Raw genomic sequence first — 20,045 nt, 5'->3', positions numbered from 1 at the left:
TGATACTGACCAGTGTGTCTATCATGGCTCATATATGCTAGATGGAGCTGGGTATTATGGTGATACTCATGCCATCATTAGTTTGAATTTATATGCGCAGGACACCACCAGCCAAAGTGTTCCAACGTGTATTTGTGATGAAGAATGTCTGTACATTACACATTTCATGAGTAGTGTAGCTCAGTAGTAAGATGTCTGACAGGTGAGTCGGAGTGACAAGGCCTCCTGGTAGCTGTAGTCAGTTGAATGTCATTTTTGCAAAACTTGACAAACATTAAGTGCACCCTTGCTACATTTGTGACGGACCACATATTTGCATTTTACCACATCTCATGGGTCAGACTTTTGAATTGCAAAGCTGCATGAGTAGTGTAGCTCAGTAGTAAGATGTCCGACAGGTGAGTTGACAGGGAAGGAGTGTAGTCTCTTGATTGGATTTGGAGTGACAAGGCCTCAAGGTAGCTGTAGTCAGTTGAATGTCTTTTATGCAAAACTTGACAAACGTTAAGTGCACCTTAGCTACATTTGTGACTGACCACACATTTGCATTTTATCACATTTCATGGGTCCTGCATTGGTATGTAGATGATGCTGCACTTACAGACAGTATCACAACATGTGGCAGGTCAGGATTTGCAATCATGTGATGTTATATGCACCAGTACTCATTGCCATAGACAAACAAACATCTCAGGAACTTTCAATGTTGCATGTTATGAAAGTAGATGCAGAAGACAATAGCAAAGGCAGAGTTGATAACAGGACACTGTGATATTGTGGCAGTTCTTCAAGTGTAGCTTATCAGAGTCCATTCTCCTTCTATTCCTTCCAAGACCTCAGTGAGTGGGATGGATAAGACCTTCTCTTCCCAAGTCATGAGTTGTAATGGCATGCTGGGAGGGCCACCTCCAGTCTTCTGTGCCTCCTGGTGGTGACTTGTCTCGCAGTTTCTTCAAAGGTTGTTCCACTTCTTCCTGATGTTGTTCTGTGTGCACGGGTGCCCAACATCATTCACTCTGTTGACTACCCTCTCCCACATTTCCTGTTTCTTGATGTGAGGAGTCTGCTGGACTTGGGCTCACAAATGTTGGGGGTCTACTCTAAGAATTTCGTCCACAGTAACTGTGAACTCCAATTCAGTGAAGGTAGTTTTTCTGAGGACCGTGGTGATTAAAAAAATGAGTGAGTGTGTTTAGCTGAGGAATACAGACAAAGGATGTGTAAAAAACAATATAAACGATGGAAAATGGGAAATGGAGAATAATAAATGATAGGTTCCGAGAAAAGGAATGGTTGATTAATGATAATTTGCTGTCTAGTAGTGCCTGTTCTGAGTTGCTTCACAAAGGATACTGGTCAGGGCTGAGGTGTGGTTTATCGTGTGATTTGCGGCATGTCTGCTTGCCACAGGACATCAGATGTGTGGTATCCATCCAATTGTCAGTGTTAAAAAAGTTTTTTGGGTTTTCGTGCTGCAGCAATTGACCACCGTTGGTGAACCGCTGTTTGCTGTGCACCGCTGTGAGACTGCCAGTGCCAATGTGTGCTGGTAATACGCTCGGCGGTCAGGCCGCTGCCCTGGCACGGTCTGCAACTTCACCGCTGACAATTTGCAGCGCTGTCAGATCTTTGCAGGACCGCTGACAGGACCGCCGTGCTGGCGGTCTAAATTTCAGACTTCCCAATTTGAAATACGGTAGGATGTCGAGCGCCAGCACAGGGTTTATATAATGAAGACTGACCCAGAGATATAAGAGGGATCTACAAGAGCCTTAGTTACCTTACACAAGGGAACATATATTGTGGTTTAGGCATGGGGAGGTTAAGTGATTCGCAAAAAATCACAGGATATTGAGCTGATGCAGACACTGGAACCTGGTTCCCCAGTTGCAAAGTCTGCAGCTCTGACCGTAATGCCACATCCTCTCCTTTAAGTGTAACATATAATCAAGTGATCAACTGGATAAAAAAAACATAAGATAGCAAATTATTTAAAAGTGCTTAGTTGCTATTTGAGAGCTCAGAAAATATTTCCTCATTTTAGCTGTTTAGAGCACTAACCATTATTTCTATGGGAATAAGACCATCTCATGGAGGAGGGTGCCAAGGCAACAAGTTGACCATGCTGTGCAGGTGGGAGGGTCAGTAGCAGCAGACATGGACCATGGAGGGCAGGGGAAAGGGAAAAGGGGCAACAAACCAACCATGCAGTACAGGCAAGGGAGGCTGTGGCAATCAATCAATCAAACATTTGTAGAGCGTGCTACTCACCTGTGAGGGTCTCAAGGCACTGAGGGGGGATGCTGCTACTGTTCAAACAACCAGGTCTTGGGAAGTCTCCTGAAGGTCATCAGGTCCTGGGTCTGTCACAGGTGGATGGGGAGGGTGTTCCATGTCTTGGCGGCGAGGTGACAGAAGGATTAGCCACCGGTGGTCGTTCGGTGGATGTGAGGAACGGTGGCGAGGGTGAGGTCCCCAGATCGAAGCTGGCGGTTGGGAGTGTAGAAAGTGAGTCGTTTGTTGAGGTATGCTGGTCTGGCGTCATGGAGTGCCTTGTGAGCATGGGTGAGGAGCTTGAAGGTGATCCTCTTGTTGACAGGGAGCCAGTGCAGGTCCCTCAGGTGGGCAGTGACGTGGCTGTGGCGGGGATGTCAAGAATGAGGCGTGCAGAGGCGTTCTTTATGCATTGAAGTCTCTTCTGGAGTCTAGCCGTAGTTCCCGTGTAGAGGGTGTTGCCGTAGTCCAGCCTGCTGGTGGCGAGAGCCTGGGTGACCGTCCTTCTGGTTCCGGTGGGGATCAATCTGTAGATCTTGCGAGGCATGCGGAGGGTGTTCAAGCAGGAGGCGGAGATGGCGTTGACTTGCTGGGTCATTGACAGAGATGAGTCCAGGATGAACCCCAGGTTGCGTGTGTGGTTGGAGCGTGTCGGTGCAGCTCCCAGTGAGGCCAGCCACCAGGAGTCATCCCAAGCAGAGGGGGTGGAGCTGAGGATGAGGACCTCCATCTTGTCAGGGTTCAGTTTCAGGCAGCTGCTCTTCATTCATTCGGCGACGGCCTTCAGTCCTTCGTGGAAGTTCGTTTTGGCAGTGGCGGGCTCTTTGGTGAGGAAGAGGATCAGCTGGGTGTCGTCGGCATATGAGATGATGTTGAGGTTGTGCGATCGGGTGATGTTAGCGAGCGGTGTCATGTAGACGTTGAAGAGGGTCGGGCTGAGGGATGTTCCTTGGGGTACACCGCAGGTGATTTTGGTGGCTTCGGATTGGAATGGAGGGAGGCGGACTCTCTGGGTTCTGTCGGCGAGGAAGGAGGTGATCCAGTCTAGGGCTTTGTCGTGGATCCCTGCGTTGTAGAGGCGTGTGTGTAGGGTGTGGTGGCAGACGGTATCGAAGGTGGCCGAGAGGTCCATGAGGATGAGGGCCGTGGTTTCGCCGTTCTGCAGCAGGGTCCTGATGTTGTCGGTGGTGGCAATGAGGGTGGTTTCGGTGCTGTGGTTGCTGTGGAACCCAGATTGGGACGAGTCCAAGATGTTGTTCTCTTCGAGGAAGCGGGTCAGTTGTCTGTTGACGATCTTCTCGATGACTTTCGGAGGGAACAGGGGCAAGGAGATGGGCCGGAGGTTCTTGAGGTCCTTTGGGTCTGCCTTGGGTTTCTTGTGTAGGGCATTGTTCTCTGTGTGTTTCCAGCTTTCTGGGAAGATGGCGGTCTCGAGTGAGTTCATGAAGATCTTTCGGAGTTGGGGTGCGATGATGGAGCTTGCTTTGTTGAAGATGGTCATGGTTTTGATGGTGTCTTCATTGTTGACGTGGTTCCAGGAGATCAGGAGGCCGGTGTGGCTGGGGGCGGTGAGTCTGGGGTGTCAGCGGCTGTCAGGGGGTCTGGACGTTGAAGCTGTCGTGGATGTCTATGATCTTGCGGTGGAAGAAGGTGGCTAGAGAGTCGCAGAGGTCTTGTGACGGAGATGTCATAGGAGCTGGGATTGGCGAGTTCCTTCATGATGTTGAAGAGCTCTTTGCTGTTGTGTGCGTTGTTGTCAAGGCTTTCCTTGTAGGAGGTCCTTTTGGCAGTTCATATGAGTTGGTGGTGCTTGCGGCTGGTGTTCTTGAGGGCTGTGTGGTTGTCCAGTGTTTGCTCGTGGTGCCATTTCTTCTCTAGTCTTCGGCAGGTCTGTTTGGAAGCCTGGAGGTCGGCGGTGACCCAGATGACTCTTCTGTCGGTGGTCTGTTTGAGTATAAAAGACCACTGATGGCAGAAAGAAGAGGCAGTACAACCATGCATGCCAACAGACCCATTTCAGGCAGGAGACTCCCAATGCTTTTAAGGACCAAAAGGGCTTTGTTTTATCTTTATCATTCCTAAGATCTCCTCTTTTTCAATGTAAGTCAATGAAGAAAGTCAATTCCCCAGTTTTTTATTCAAAATCTCCCTCTTACCAAGTTCAAAATGTTGGCAAGTAAAGTACATTGGATCACGGAGGGCAGGGGGAAGGAAAGTAGAGGCAGCAAGCTAAGCACACAGTCTAAGCAGGAGGACAATTGTGGGGCATAGAATTGGGGAATGGAGGGCAGGAGGTGTGGGCAGGGGCATCAACCTAAATGGATGGCAGTAACGGTACATCAGACCATGCAGGGCAGGTGGGATGGGGCCGGTGCATGGACTCGGACAACAGAGGGTAGAGAGGAGATGGATGGGGCAGCAAGCTAACTGTTCAGAGCAGACGTGAAGGTCAGTGGCAGAACAACAGCCACACATGGCTGTAAAGAGGGAACAGTGTCCTAGACTTTGACAAGGGATGGTAAGGACATGGGGGCAGGAGAAGCAAGCTGGGTCGGGCAGCACAATGCCAGGCCAGGTCCTGCATTCAACCCCCACCTACTGCGCATTGCGATGGACATCTTACTTAATGTTAAAGAACCGTAAAAAATCACTGAAAAAAAAGTTAGAGGGATGATATAGTTAAGAAATAGAATCAACAAAACCTTACAGATTCACTGACAAAAACAAAGGTTACAAGGACATAATAGTTAGGCCCAGAGTTCACTCACACGAAACAAGTGTAATTAGTAGTTATAGTTTCCTGAGCGAACTATAACTACGCCCCCGCAATGCACTGCTTATGACCTCACATATTACATCACTCATGACATCACTGCTAACTTCTCATATGACATCATTTATGGCACCATTTAGTTATTGTGAGAGTTTTCTAAATGTTTATGAGTGTTAAACATATATACAAAGACAGCAAAAATACCACAGATACCCACATATACAAATTTGATTTTCCTTTAATATCTAAAAAACTACTGTACGGTTTTACATCAAAGAACATATATCGTGATCTCTGGAACAAAATCCACCTTTCTGCCAACTTTGGTGTAATTCTGTCCAGCTGTTCAGGCAGCAGGCAGGCCTAAATATTAGATGGGAATTAACACGGAAAATTCACTTTATTTATGCCCCCATTTTCTCAAACCCTACTTGATAGATCACTCTGTAAATGTTCATGCACAACTAGGATTACTAGCACACTCTTTTGGGAAATATCTGTGAAGATACATCCACCGACACCAAAGAAATAAGGAAGTAAAAGAATGGTAAAAATGTACTTGCCACGCTGAAACCTATACCCACCCTAAACCCTAAAAATTCCCCTGCTAACCAAAGACCCATGCCCACCCTAAACCCTACAAATTACATTGCCAACTTAAAAACCATACCTAGCCTAAACCCTAAACATTCTCTTGTCACCCAAAACCCCATGCCCACCAAAACTCTAAAAATTCCTATGCCACCCAAACACCCACACTTAACCTAAACCCTAAGAATACCCTGCCACCCAAAAACCCATACCAACTCTAAACCCTAATAAATACCCTACTATCCAAAAAACCCATACCCAACCCAAGTCCTAAAAATTCCCCTGCCATCCAAAAGCCCATACCCAACGTAACCCCTAAAAAAATCCATTATCACACAAAACCCATAACCATAAAAATGCCATTGCCACCCAAAAAAACATACCCACCCTAACCTCTAAAATGTTTCTAGCCACCCAAAAACCCATACCAACCCTAAACCCAAAAAAGACCTCACCACAGAAAAACCCATACCCACCCTAAACCTTAGAAATTCCCTTGCCACTCAAAAACCCATACACACCCTAAACCCTTAAAGGTTAGCATCCAAAAACACATACCCACGGTAAATATTCACTTGCCACCCAAAACCCATACCCACCCTAAATCCTAAAAAGTCCCTTACTATCTGAAAACAAATACCCACGATGCACCATCAAAATTAACATGCCATTAAAAACTCATGCCCAACCAAAACCCTAAAAATGTCCTTCCCATCTAGAAAACCCACACCCACCATAAACCCTAAACATTCCATTGCCACTCAAAAATTCATACCAAGCCAAAACACAAAACAATCCCTCCCCCCCAAAAAAAACAGTACCAACCCTAAACCCCAAAAAATACCTTACCACCCAAAAGCTCATACCCACCCTAAACAGCAACCACCCAAACACCTAAAAATTCCCTTGTTACCCAAAATTTCATACCCACTCTAAACATCCTTTACCACTCAAACACCCACACCCACCCTAAACCCTAAAATTTCCCTTGCCACCTAAAAAGTTATACCCACCTTAAACCCTAAAAAATCCCCTACCACTCAATAACCCACACCTACTTAAACCATAAAAATACCTTACTACCAAAAAACCATACCCACCTTAAACTTTATAAATTTCCATGTCACCCAAAAGCTCCAACACACCCTAAACCCTAAGTAAAATCCTAGCACCCAAAAACCCAAACCCTAAAAATTATTTTACCATACAAATAACTGATACCCAACCTAAATTCTAAAAAATACTCACCACCCAAAAACTCATACCCACCCTAAACACTAATAATTCCTTTGCCACCCAAAAATCCATCCCCACCCTAAATCCTAAAAAATCCCTTATCACTCAAAAACGCACACCCACCCTAAACCCCAAATGTCCCTTGCCACACTAAATCCCATAGCCTCTCTAAATCCTAAAAATCCCTTACCACCCAACACACATAACTATGCTAAACCATAAAACATCCATTGCCACCCAAAAACCCAGACCCACTCTAACTCTAAAAGAATACTTTACCAACCAAAATCCCACACCCACCCTTACCGCTAAAAATCCCCTTGCTACCCAAAAACCCATAACCACCCTAAACCCTAAAAAGTCCCTTCCCACCCAAAAACCCATACCAACCCTAATCCCAAAAAAATTCCCTAATCCCAAAAACCCATAACCATGGTAAAACGCTAAAAAATCCCTCACCACTCAGAATTCCACACCCACCCTAAACCCTAAAAATTCCCTTGCCACCCAAAAACCTATACCGACACTAACCCCTATAAATACCTCAAAACAGAAAACACACTCACAAAAAACCCAAAACATTAATTTGCCACCCAAAGACCAATGCCCACCCTAAACCCTGAAACATTATTTTCCACTCAAACACCCATACCCACCCTAAGCCCTAAAAATGATCTTACCATCCAAACCCCATGTGTACCATAAACCCTAAAAATTCCCATGCCACCCAAAAGTTGCCACTCAAAATCCCACACCCACCCTCAACCTTAAAAATGCCCTTGCCACCCGAAAACCTGAACCCACCCTAAACCCTAAAAAACCCTTACCATTCAAACTCCCACTCAAAACGCTAAAAGTTCACTCACCACCCAAAAACCCATATCCACCCAAAACCCTGAAGAATAACTAGAGTTATTCCCATACCCATACCCACCCTAACCCCTAAAAATTATTTTTCCATCCAAATAAACCATGCCTACCCAAAAAAATCCCATTCCACCCAAAAATCCATACACACCCTAAACGCTAAAATTCATTTGCTGCCCAAAAACCCATACCTACCCTAAACCCTAAAAATACCTAACCACTCTAAAACACATACCCATGCTAAACCATAACAAATCCCTTGCCACCCAATAGCCCAGACATACCCTAAACGCTAAAAGATACCTTACCACCCAAAAACCCATATCCACCCTAAACCCTAAAAATTCCAATGCTGCCCAAAAATCCATACCCACCCTAAACCCTAAAAAATCCCTTACCACCCAAAAAGCCATACCCATCCTAAACCCTAAAAATCCCCTTGCCACCCTAAAAGCCATACCCACCTTTAAACCCCAGGAAATCCCTTACCGCTCAAAAGCCCATACCCAACCTTAACCTTAAAAAAACTGTCGTACTTTAAAATTTGGGACCGCGTAGGAGGCAGGGCCCTACCCCTGTCTATCCCGGTATTAGCGAACCGCGAATGGTCAATGCGGTATGTACAAGTGCTTTGTGTAATATTTTAGCTATAAATGCACTATGTATACGTTATTATACATCACTACGTGGGATCCATCTTAGAGCGGTGGCCATCTTATGGTTGCCCTCACATAGGCTACATATCATGAAGCAAATACGGGCCTTTTAGAGCACATGTGCTTTCCTTTGACTTCTCTGTGACCTGGGCAGCTTGGCTCCTCTGCCCCAGGTCAGTCGGTCCCACGAGCTCCCCGTCCTGCGGCCACCTGTGATTAGCATCAGGGTTTGACACACCATAAAGCCTTTTCATCCCACACGAGCATCCAGCTAATCTTTTCACACCTGACTGTTCCTGCTTTATGGCTTGTTTCCCAAACAGAAGATGGCTCGTGTTTATTGGGGCCTGTTGATATCTGATGTGGGATCTGAGCCTTGCTGGGTAAATAATTGTGGGCTGGCTTAACTGGAATGTGGGATGGTCATCATGACTCTGCCTTTTCGTTTGAAATGTATACATGTATATGGCCATATCATAAAACAAGGAATGTATGCCTGAAGCAGGATATTTTGTATTTAAGGAGAAGCCCGTTTCTGTAATTTTGAGCAGTCTCCTGAGAACATACACGCTGTTGTACTTCTAGGATACCTGTGATTGGTCTGCAGCCAATAAACTGATCTTTGACTTCACCCAGAAGACTCTGTGTTTCTGTAGGTCTGAAACAGGAAGAACCCGAAGTCATAGGGTGTGTTCCCCTGCACCGCTGGGCTTAAAATTCCCAGTACTTCAGTTGGCGCCCAACTCGGGACGATTTCAGCGGTACCGGTCCAAGCCACAGGTTCGTGAGGAGCTTCGTGTGGAAATTCTGGAGGAAGGCCGCCACTTCATCGACCCCTGCATGTCGACGTGGTCCGAAAGTCTTTTCTGCGAGGTTCTCCGCGTCCCGACGGCTACGAAGGACTGCTGCCCTGATTAATCGCCCTGTTTTGGACCCTTGACGATTTTGGTAGAGCGAAACAATCGAGAGAGTCTTCTGGTGACGCCATTGATCATCGATATTCAGTTAAGTATAAGTGGAGCGTCTCCCAGTTTGTTTGATATCCTTTGGGATTTTTGGTATCCTTCGGGATCATTTCGATTTGGAGTTTGCAAACGCCAAAGCCAGAGGACTCGTGTATTCACGAGACTATCGTAATCGATAATCCTTTGAAGTTTGGAACTAGACTAGTGAGCAAAGATGCCTGGTTCTAGTGTATTTGGTAATTGGTTTTGTTTGAGTTGTAGAAGGGATTTCCAGTTAGAGGATTCATGTCCGGTTCCTCCAATTGGAACTCCAACCTTTGAGCTTTATGTAAAACATGGCGTGGGCCCCATTGCATATAATGAAGTATGGATCCGATACACCAGAAAGGACGGTGTTTTAAAATGGCCCCAAAATGGTAGTTTCGATACAGATATCTTAGATAATTTGGAAGTGAAATTGTTTAAAAAGAAATCCCAGCCGGCGATGTTTGATTCTTTCCGCCTATGGCGAAAGGAAGCCAAACAGAAGGAAATTAAGCTAGCGAAAAGAAATAAGAGAGAGAGAGGTATGTCAGTGATGCAAGCAGATGTGCAATTTAAAGATAATGAGGAGGAACAAATGAATGAGCAATTGCACAGACAGCGCAAACTAGGGATTGATAAATGTTACCCTGTTTTGTCACCCCTTGTGCAAGATGAGACAAAAGAGAAAGAGAAAGATTCCCTAATGTCCCATTTGCTAAGTTCGCCACCCCCGTATGCGCAAAATGCCACAGCACCTCCACAGCTTGTAAATGTGCAGCCTCTAGTAAATATGCCGCAAGCCTTCCCACAGCCGCCAGCTCCTCTTCAGCTGGCTCCTATCCCTGCAGTGCAGCCCTCTCAAGGGTCGCCAGTTTTGTTACCTGTTACCCCCGCGCTTCCTGCGACTTTGCCTAGCACGCCATCGGCTTCCCCTGGCGCTCCTTCTTACACTACCCAGGTACCTGTATCTGAATCCGTTTTTCTTCCCTCTGTCTATCCCCCCGTTTTCGCCTCAACTTCTCCTTCAGCACGACAACGACTAGCTAATGTAGTTACTAGTTTAATGTCGCCTCTCTTTGGGTCATCTAGTGCGACTCCTGGCTTACAGCGTAAGCAATTGCGCAGTCAGTTGCCTGGTCCCGACGAGAAAGAGGTGTTAGATCATCTGGTGCGTAGGTGGATTGGTTTCCCTTTACTCTATAATGTGGAATCAGTTGTTAACGTTTTTCACCAATGGGATGCCCCAACACAGAGGTATGTCTTTGATAAGATGTGTGAATTCCTCTGTGAGGAATTGGAGGATAATGGCGCAAACCCAAACCCACAGGAATTGTGTCGAGTGCGATTTGATTTTGAAAAAGGTACAATTGTGGGTCCCAATGTAGATAAAGCAGTTGCGACTTTACTGTCCTTCAGAAATGGCGATTGTCAGCAATCATTGTTCGAACAGGAACTCCCTGTGGGGAAAAAGGTAAAAGCGCGCCAATATCCGATGCGTGAGGTTCCTCCAGTGTGGCGACCTGCTGATCTAAATGCTAATCCAGCTGTCCCAGCTCATTTTCAGCGTGTTTGGGTACATGTTCCATGGAAGCGTTCTGAGGTGTTAGCACTTAAGCAGACATTGCCTGACCCCCGTAAAAACCCTACAGGATATTATAAGGAGTTATCACAAACTGCAGAATCGTGTGTAATGAATCTGGCTGACATAGATATGCTGTTTGGGAATGTGGTTCCACAGCCTTTATGGGGATCCATTCGTAATGTAGATCACGCTGCAGAATTGGGTAACACATGGGCTAATATCATTGCTGCAGATGCTGGCCAAGTTGGTGGTGCGAAACCTGACCCTTTAGTAGCAGACCTCCCTGGTAGAATTATTACCTACATGAAAACCATAATGCCCGCGATGTGCGTAAATTGGGATAAACTATCCGCATGTAAGCAGAAGAAAGAGGATACAGTGTCCGACTTCTTTACCAGGTTTGAAGAAACGTTTATCGACCACAGTGGTCAAGACATGAGCACTGAAGGTGGCCAACGGTTATTTGTTGATAAATTTGTACAGAATCTACTTCCCGAGTTGTGTAAGAAATTAAAAGATTCCGAAAGTTCTTGGGCTGTTTCCTCTTCAGCGCAAATACTGGCTACTGCACAGTATTATGAAAATAGAGATAAAGATGAGAAGGATAGAACAGATAAGAAAACAAAAGAACTGAAAACAAAGGTCCTCTTGCAGCAGGCTTATCCACCACGTGGAGGACAGAATAACTATAGGCAAACCCAAGGTATCTATCAGCAACCCCAACAATTTCAGAATAATCAGCAAATGAATGGGTATTATCAACCACGAATCCCTGTAGGTCCCAACCAATGTTCATATTGCAAAGAGGAAGGTCATTTTAAATATAGTTGCCCTAAATTAATGCGGTGTAACAGTAATGCGTATGGCGCAAGAGGTAGAGGTGGTCAGCAAGCTCCTAGAGGCAGAGGGCGTGGAAATGCTCCCCAGAACGTGCGTCCTCTTCCGCCTCAAAATACCATAAATAGCTTTGATCAGCAAGCCAATGCGACTGGTAATGCAGCTCAGTACTACAATAATGATTATTATGCAGAAGATGACAATGTAGAAGATAATGATTACTAGGACAGCCATAGACAGAGAGAGGGAGTTGTTTCAGTGCCAGTGGATCAGAGCGGACCTTATGTTAAAGTAACTACAGCAAATGTAACAGAGCCCTTTCTGCTGGACACTGGTGCTGCAAAGAGTTCAATTATGCATTCAAAACTCCCTGGCGCGCCTTTGTCTGGCGAAATGAATGTTTCAGTAGGTTTTTCGGGCGCCCCAGTTAGGAACCCGATTTCCAGTCCCATGCCACTTTCTGTTGGACCTTGCGAGTTAGAAGCACCCCTCATCCTAACGACAGGTTGTGGTGAAAATTTGCTAGGATTAGATTTGCTAAAAAGATTGCATGCAACACTATATTGTTCTCCCTCAGGAGTACAACTTACATTAGGCAAGAAAGTGATTTCCCCGATGTATTTGTCTAAAAATGCAATGCCACCTGAATTGTCATCCCTTCCGGATGCCCTTTGGGCCACTGGTCCCAATGATGTGGGTCTCCTGGAAATACCGCCATATGTGGTCACTTTAAAAGCCAATGTCAGATTGCCACGCATTCCCCAGTACAAGATCTCCAATGAATGTCAGAAAGCGTTGTTAGCAATTGTCAGCGATTTGATTGAAAAGGGTGTAATTGAAGAGACAAGAGGCAACGTTTGCAATAGTCCTGTTTTACCTGTCTTAAAAAGAACGGACCCTTCACAGCCACCTGTTTATAGATTTGTGATTGATCTTAGAGAGGTTAATAAGATTGTTGTGCCACAGTTTCCAGTTGTCCCTGATATAACTGCCTTGTTAACCATGATTCCAGCCTCTGCTGCATGGTTCTCGGTGATCGATCTAAAGAATGCTTTCTTTAGAATCCCAATTGCAGAGGAGAACAGAGACATTTTTGGCTTCAGTTTAGGAGGTCGCAGCTTCCGCTTTAAATGCGCTCCACAGGGCTACTGTGAAAGTCCATCAATATACAGTCAGGCTTTAAAAGCGCAGCTTGATGCACTTGTTTTACCAAGTGGCGCTATCCTCATTCAGTACGTTGACGATTTACTAATCGCCGCGGATACTGAAAAGATTTGCAAAAACGCTACCTTGTCATTGTTGCGTCATTTGTCTGCCTTTCATCACAAAGTGTCTCTCTCAAAGCTGCAATATTGTCGACAAGAAGTGACCTACTTAGGTCATCTCTTATCGAAGGAGGGAAGGAAACTGACCCCAGAAAGAATTCAGGCCATTGCACAGTTGAGTGTGCCAAGAACACAGAGAGAAGTGCGTGCTTTCTTGGGCATTACTTCATACTGTAGGCATTGGATTCCTAATTTTTCCTTGTTGGCAAAACCTTTGTTAGCATTAACATGCAAAGACACACCGAATCCTATCCCATGGTCTGAAGAGTGTCAGAAAAGTTTTTTGGAATTGCGTAATGCATTATGTTCAGCTCCTGTGTTGGGTACCCCTGACTACAGCAAGCCTTTTACATTGTATGTTCATGAGAAAGATGGTTGCGCATTATCAGTGTTAACACAGCCCTTTGGCGATAGACCGCGTCCATGCGCATATTTTTCGTCCACCTTGGACCCGGTAGCGAGGGCATTGCCAAGTTGTCTGAGAGCTACAGCCGCCGCAGCTATGTCTATTCGACAGTCTGCTGGCCTAGTAATGGATAATACATTGATTGTTATGGTTCCACATGCTGTGGACACATTGTTAAACAGGACCAAGACACAACACTTAACTAGTGCGCGATTATCTGGATATGAGCTGACACTGTTAGCAAACCATATACACATAAAGAGATGCAACACGTTGAATCCAGCTACACTATTACCAATTCCAGCAGACCTAGATGAGATTGAGCAACATGATTGTCTGTTCAGAACAGAAGAAGAGACGAAAGGGAGAGTAGATCTTAAAGATACTCCCCTGACTGAGTGTGATGGTATTTTATGAGTGGATGGTTCGTGTTTTAAGCTTCCGAATGGTGATACGACTGCTGCATATGCTATCACGACTTTGCACACGATTGTTGAAACTGCACGTGTGCCACAAAATTCGGCTCAAGCAGCAGAATTGATTGCCCTTACGAGAGCATGCGTGTTGTCTGAAGGAATGAAAGTGAACATATATACAGATAGCCAGTACGCCTTTGGCGTGGCTCATAGTTTTGAGCGATTGTGGAAAGAACGTGGGTTCCTGACTTCGCATGGAGCTAAGATTCAGAATGGCAAGTTGGTGAATGATCTCCTTGAGTCACTGACCCTACCATTACAAGTTGCAATTATGAAATGCAGTGCGCACAAGAAAATCACTGATGATGTTGGTCGTGGTAATGCGTTTGCTGATGAAGTCGCGAAAGAAACAGCAAAAGATGCAAAGACTCGAATGTATGTTGCAGGCCCTGCAAGATGGGTTGGTGATGTTGGAATGTGTGAAAACACAATAGAAAGTGTGAAGTCCCTTCAAGCTGAAGCCACAGAGAAAGAGTTGAGCAAGTGGAGAGAAAGTATGGGTAAGTTGGATAAGAATGGTTGTTGGATTGATCTGTCAGAACATAGGCGATGGTTGTCACCTGATTCATATGTGCTTCCAGTGGTTACTATGGCACATGGAATGGCACATATCAGTACGAAAGGAATCTGTAAGTTGTTGGCTCCAGTATGGCAGAATGCTGGAATTCCCAAGTGTGCAGAGAATGTGGTCAAGAATTGTATGGTATGCTTGAAATACAACCCTGGTAGGGGAACCCCAACTCCAGCTGGTCATTTTGCGCCTCCATCATATCCATTTGAAGTTTTGCAGCTAGATTTTATCCACATGGAAAGGTGCAACAACCTGAAATATGTATTGGTGGTTGTTTGCGCTTTTTCAAAATGGATAGAAGCCTATCCCCTAAAGGACAACACTGCTCTGTCCACAGCCAAAGCCCTTGTGAAGGAATTTTTCCCTAGGTTTGGAATGCCAAGAATGGTGTGGAGTGATAATGGGAGTGAGTTCGTGGGTCAAGTGATGAAGAATGTGTGTGAGGGGTTGGGGATAAAGCAGAAGTTCCACGCTGCAAATCACCCCCAATCAGCTGGATTAGTAGAGCGCTACAATGGCGCTCTAAAACTCAAGCTGGCCAAAATCCAGGCGAGCTCAGGTCTTAAATGGCCTGACGCTATGCCTCTAGCACTCCTGTCCACCAGAATGACCGTACACTCACGAGTGGGACTTAGCCCATACGAGGTTATTTTTGGCCACCCGGCCAATGTATGGGGTGTGCCAAGACCGTCGAAATTCAGTGAAATCGAACATCCAGTACTGCTTGATTACTTGTACGAATTGACGGCTAAATTGCGTGTTTTACACCAACAGGTGCACGATACTCTTCCCCAGGCCTCTGATGCTCCAGGACACCCTATCGACCCTGGCACGTGGGTTCTGGTGAAGAATTTCCAGCGCAAAAGCAACGATGAGCCCCGTTGGATCGGCCCTCATCTCGTACTTCTGTCTACAAGATCAGCTGTTCGAGTAAAGGGGAAGAAGAACTGGATCCACAGCGCCCACGTCAAAAGGATACCTTCGCCTCTGCCGTATGACCAGTGGGTCCAGGAGGGTATCGCTGACTCTGAAACAGACACTGTACCTCGTTTTGTGCCGTTTTGTGATGCACGCATAAAAGGCACAACTTCAGCACAACAGAGTGACGATATTTTGCAAGAAGCTGTGCCACCGTCAATTCGATTGGACACTACAGAGCCTGAACTCTTGTTCCAAGATCAGACAGTACCTGGCCGTTTCCACTACAATCTAAGACCAAGGCCTATGGACAAATAAATATTCTTTTTCTTTTACCTTTTTATTTTTTGATAACCATAGCTCTCCCATCTGAAGGACTTTCTTGATTTTTGTTTTTCGAACCACCATCCGGGTTCAGCCGCAGGGTCGCGGTGCCAAGACTTTGGGGTACAGGCCGAAGACGTTAGGTCAACGGTTCTGGTTGGTCTAGGGCGTTCCCTGGACTGACAGGCATACTCCTTAGCAGAAGATACTCACCCGCCGCGAGCGGCACGATTAGAGGATGGAGTTTTTCAAGATGGAGAGACTCACTGAGGAAATGAACTTTAAAGCAAGAATGTGTAAAATAATGAAGAGCAAACGTTTTGTATTTTTATGTCTGTTTGTATTATGTAGTATGGTAGTGTTTACCGTAGGATTTGTACTCTTCTCCTCTCAAGAGCCCATTGCACCCACTGTACAGCCTATACCTCCTCCTACTGTCTCCTCACACTCTTTTCACCCTCTGCCTGAACACGAACAAGCTAGACGGTCTGAGTTTGTAAACAACTCGTTTATTCAGCTCCTGCACCAGCACCAACTAGTCATGAATACCACCAATTGCTGGGTGTGTGGTTTAATGCCACATACCATTAATAAGGGTATTCCTTATCTAGTGCTGCCGTTTAGTTACAATGGATCGTCATGGGCATTCCAGACCATGTTTCTCTTTGCACTAGATGCCTACTCCCCGCGACAACCGCGTTCCATCAGACCTAGCACAAATAATAAAGCCTTAATGAAAGGAGTTGCCGATATGAGCAGAGATATCGATGCATACTCATCTATTCCCAAAGAAGAGTTGAGAGCTTATGTAGGGTGGAACGCGACGGGGTATAGTATTAGTCTGGGTGAAAGACAGCGAAAAATATCATCCCCAATTTGGGTCGTACCCCACATAGGTCGGTTCTGTTTGCAAGGTAATGGTCAGAATCCAAGAGCTCAACTGGGGAGAAGTGACTGTACTGAAACGTACACTTTTCCGTCACAGTTTTCCCCTGCGTTTTTGGCTGCCAAGGGTACATATTTTGTCTGCAATGACCGAGCATATACATGGTTGCCCCCTGACTTCTCGGGCACATGTTATATTGCAAACCTGCTACCGCCAACATTTACTGCCGCCTCCGACTATCACAAGACCAGAGTTGTGAGAGGCGTGATTCGTAAGGAGGATACTGCCGGTCAGGAAGCGGGAGACTTCTTTTTGGGTTTCCTGCCATTTTGGGGACCTATGGTCAATAGTAGGAACCTGAGACAACTGACTCGTGTGGTTGAATTCACTGTTAATGTAACGGCTGGTGCCCTTGGTAATTTGACAGCTGAGCTCCAAGCGGATCGCCTCATGACTTTGCATGGTTCTAGACGTTATACTTGCAGACCGCGGTGGGGTATGTAAGGTTATCCAATCTAGTTGTTTCATTTTCATACCAGACAACGCTCCAACAGTTTATCAAGCCATCTCCAAACTACATAAAATATCTGAGTCCATACACGTGGATAAAGGAGATTGGTCACTGGTGGGGTGGTTCTGGGAACTGATATCTGCCTGGGGTTGAAAAGTTCTGATGGTCATTGGAATGATCTTAGCCATCCTTTTCCTGTTCTGTCTGTGCATACAGTGTGCTCCTGCGATATGTGGCCTCTGTGCTACATTATGTGTAAGGAAACCTGTATCGAGGGACGAGCTAAGTAATAGGATGATGCTATAGCAACATCTCCATGACTTTGTGAATATTGACCTGGACTCGGACTGATGTGAGCATAGTTATTGCCTATGTAAGGGCAAAAGGAGGGTCTGTCGTACTTTAAAATTTGGGACCGCATAGGAGGCAGGGCCCTACCCCTGTCTATCCCGGTATTAGCGAACCGCGAATGGTCAATGCGGTATGTACAAGTGCTTTGTGTAACGTTTTAGCTATAAATGCACTATGTATACGTTATTATACATCACTACGTGGGATCCATCTTAGAGCGGTGGCCATCTTATGGTTGCCCTCACATAGGCTACATATCATGAAGCAAATACGGGCCTTTTAGAGCACATGTGCTTTCCTTTGACTTCTCTGTGACCTGGGCAGCTTGGCTCCTCTGCCCCAGGTCAGTCCGGTCCCACGAGCTCCCCGTCCTGCGGCCACCTGTGATTAGCATCAGGGTTTGACACACCATAAAGCCTTTTCATCCCACACGAGCATCCAGCTAATCTCTTTCACACCTGACTGTTCCTGCTTTATGGCTTGTTTCCCAAACAGGAGATGGCTCGTGTTTATTGGGGCCTGTTGATATCTGATGTGGGATCTGAGCCCTGCTGGGTAAATAATTGTGGGCTGGCTTAACTGGAATGTGGGATGGTCATCATGACTCTGCCTTTTCGTTTGAAATGTATACATGTATATGGCCATATCATAAAACAAGGAATGTATTCCTGAAGCAGGATATTTTGTATTTAAGGAGAAGCCCGTTTCTGTAATTTTGAGCAGTCTCCTGAGAACATACACGCTGTTGTACTTCTAGGATACCTGTGATTGGTCTGCAGCCAATAAACTGATCTTTGACTTCACCCAGAAGACTCTGTGTTTCTGTAGGTCTGAAACAGGAAGAACCCGAAGTCATAGGGTGTGTTCCCCTGCACCGCTGGGCTTAAAATTCCCAGTACTTCAATACCCTTACCACCCAAACACCCATACCAACCCTAAACCTTAAAAAATCCCTTACCTCTTAGACACCCACCACCTCCCTCAACACCATAAATTATCTTGCCATCCAAAAAACAATACCCACCATAGCCCCTTAAAAATACCTTACCACTCAAAAACCCATACCAACCCTAAACTCTAAAAAAATACCTTGCCACCCAAAAAGCAATACCCATCCTAAACCCTGAAAAATCCCATTAAACCAACACTGACCCTAAACCCTAAAACACCCTTACCCTACCATATATTTGTATATTCCCTGAAAAAAAACAAAGGGCCTGATCACGATGTTGGGTGGACCGCTTGACTCACAGGCCATCGGTCCGACCGTCACATTACAATGCAGGCGGTCGGACCACAGACGTCAGGGGAAAGACCGCTGCCTCTGACAGGATCATCTGATCCAGACGGGGCAGCAGTCAGAATCGTAGCCCTGAATGGAGGCAGTGCCGAGGCAGGCACAGCCGTTAGGATTACGACAGACTTTTTATGGCTGTCCAACTTCCATGAAAAGACTTTCGGAAACGGAATTTGAGACAGGGCCCCCAACCACCATAGGCCATTGTAAAGTGCCCCTGGGGGCACATGTGGGGCATCCGGACACAACCATGAGCAGTGTGCCAGGCACCAAAAGGTGCCTGGCACATGGTGCATGGATGTGCAGGAAGTGCTCTTTAACACTGCAGCTTAAGCTGAGGCCCTTTTCCTGGGCCGCAGCACAAGCCGCAGTGGTAAAGTGCACTTTCCGACAGCCAGCACAGCAGTCCCATCATAATTGGGCAGTCGGAACAACGCCAGCTTCTCAGGCTGTCTCCTGACAGTCACAACAGCAGATGACAGTCCGCCTGCCCGATGTCGTAATCGGGCCATAGTTTACAGGGATGTTATAATTAGGCTCACATTTCACTCTCACAAAACCATTGAAATTCACCAGTTATAGTTACCTGAGCTAACTATAACTTACGCCCCAGCAATGCACTGCTTATAACCTCTCATATTGCACCACTCATTACATGGTCCGTGACATCACTGATGACATCACTGAATACATCCCAATGACATCACTGATGACATCACGAATGACATCATCCAGTGAGTATTTTCTAAAAATGTATGTATTAAACATATATACTAAGGTTATACAAAAGTTAAATTAGTATGAGTATTAGTATTTCTAAAATATATTATGTGAGTCACTGTGTGTATCTGTGTGTGAGTAGATGTCTGAGTGTCTGTATGGGTGTTTGAGTGTCTCTGTGAGTAGCTATATGGGTGAGGGAGTGGGTGTGTGAATAGCTGTATGGGTGAGTGAGTGGGTGTTTGAGCAGCTGTTTGGGTGAGTGAGTGGTTTTGTGAATGGCTGCGTTGGTGAGTGAGTAGGTGTTTGAGTACCTGTGTGGGTGAGTGATTTGCTGTATGAGGGGCTGTATAGATGGGGAGAGGTTGTGAGAATGGCTGTATGGGTGAGGGACTGGGCATGCAAGTGACTGTATGTTTGAGTGAGTGGCTGTTTGAGGGGGTTTATGCCTAAGA

Source organism: Triturus cristatus, chromosome 5_2 (genome assembly GCF_964204655.1).
Source record: "Triturus cristatus chromosome 5_2, aTriCri1.1, whole genome shotgun sequence".
In the NCBI taxonomy this organism is placed as follows: domain Eukaryota; kingdom Metazoa; phylum Chordata; class Amphibia; order Caudata; family Salamandridae; genus Triturus; species Triturus cristatus.
The sequence above is the reverse complement of the archived record's forward strand: the minus strand, read 5'-3'. Positions refer to the sequence as shown.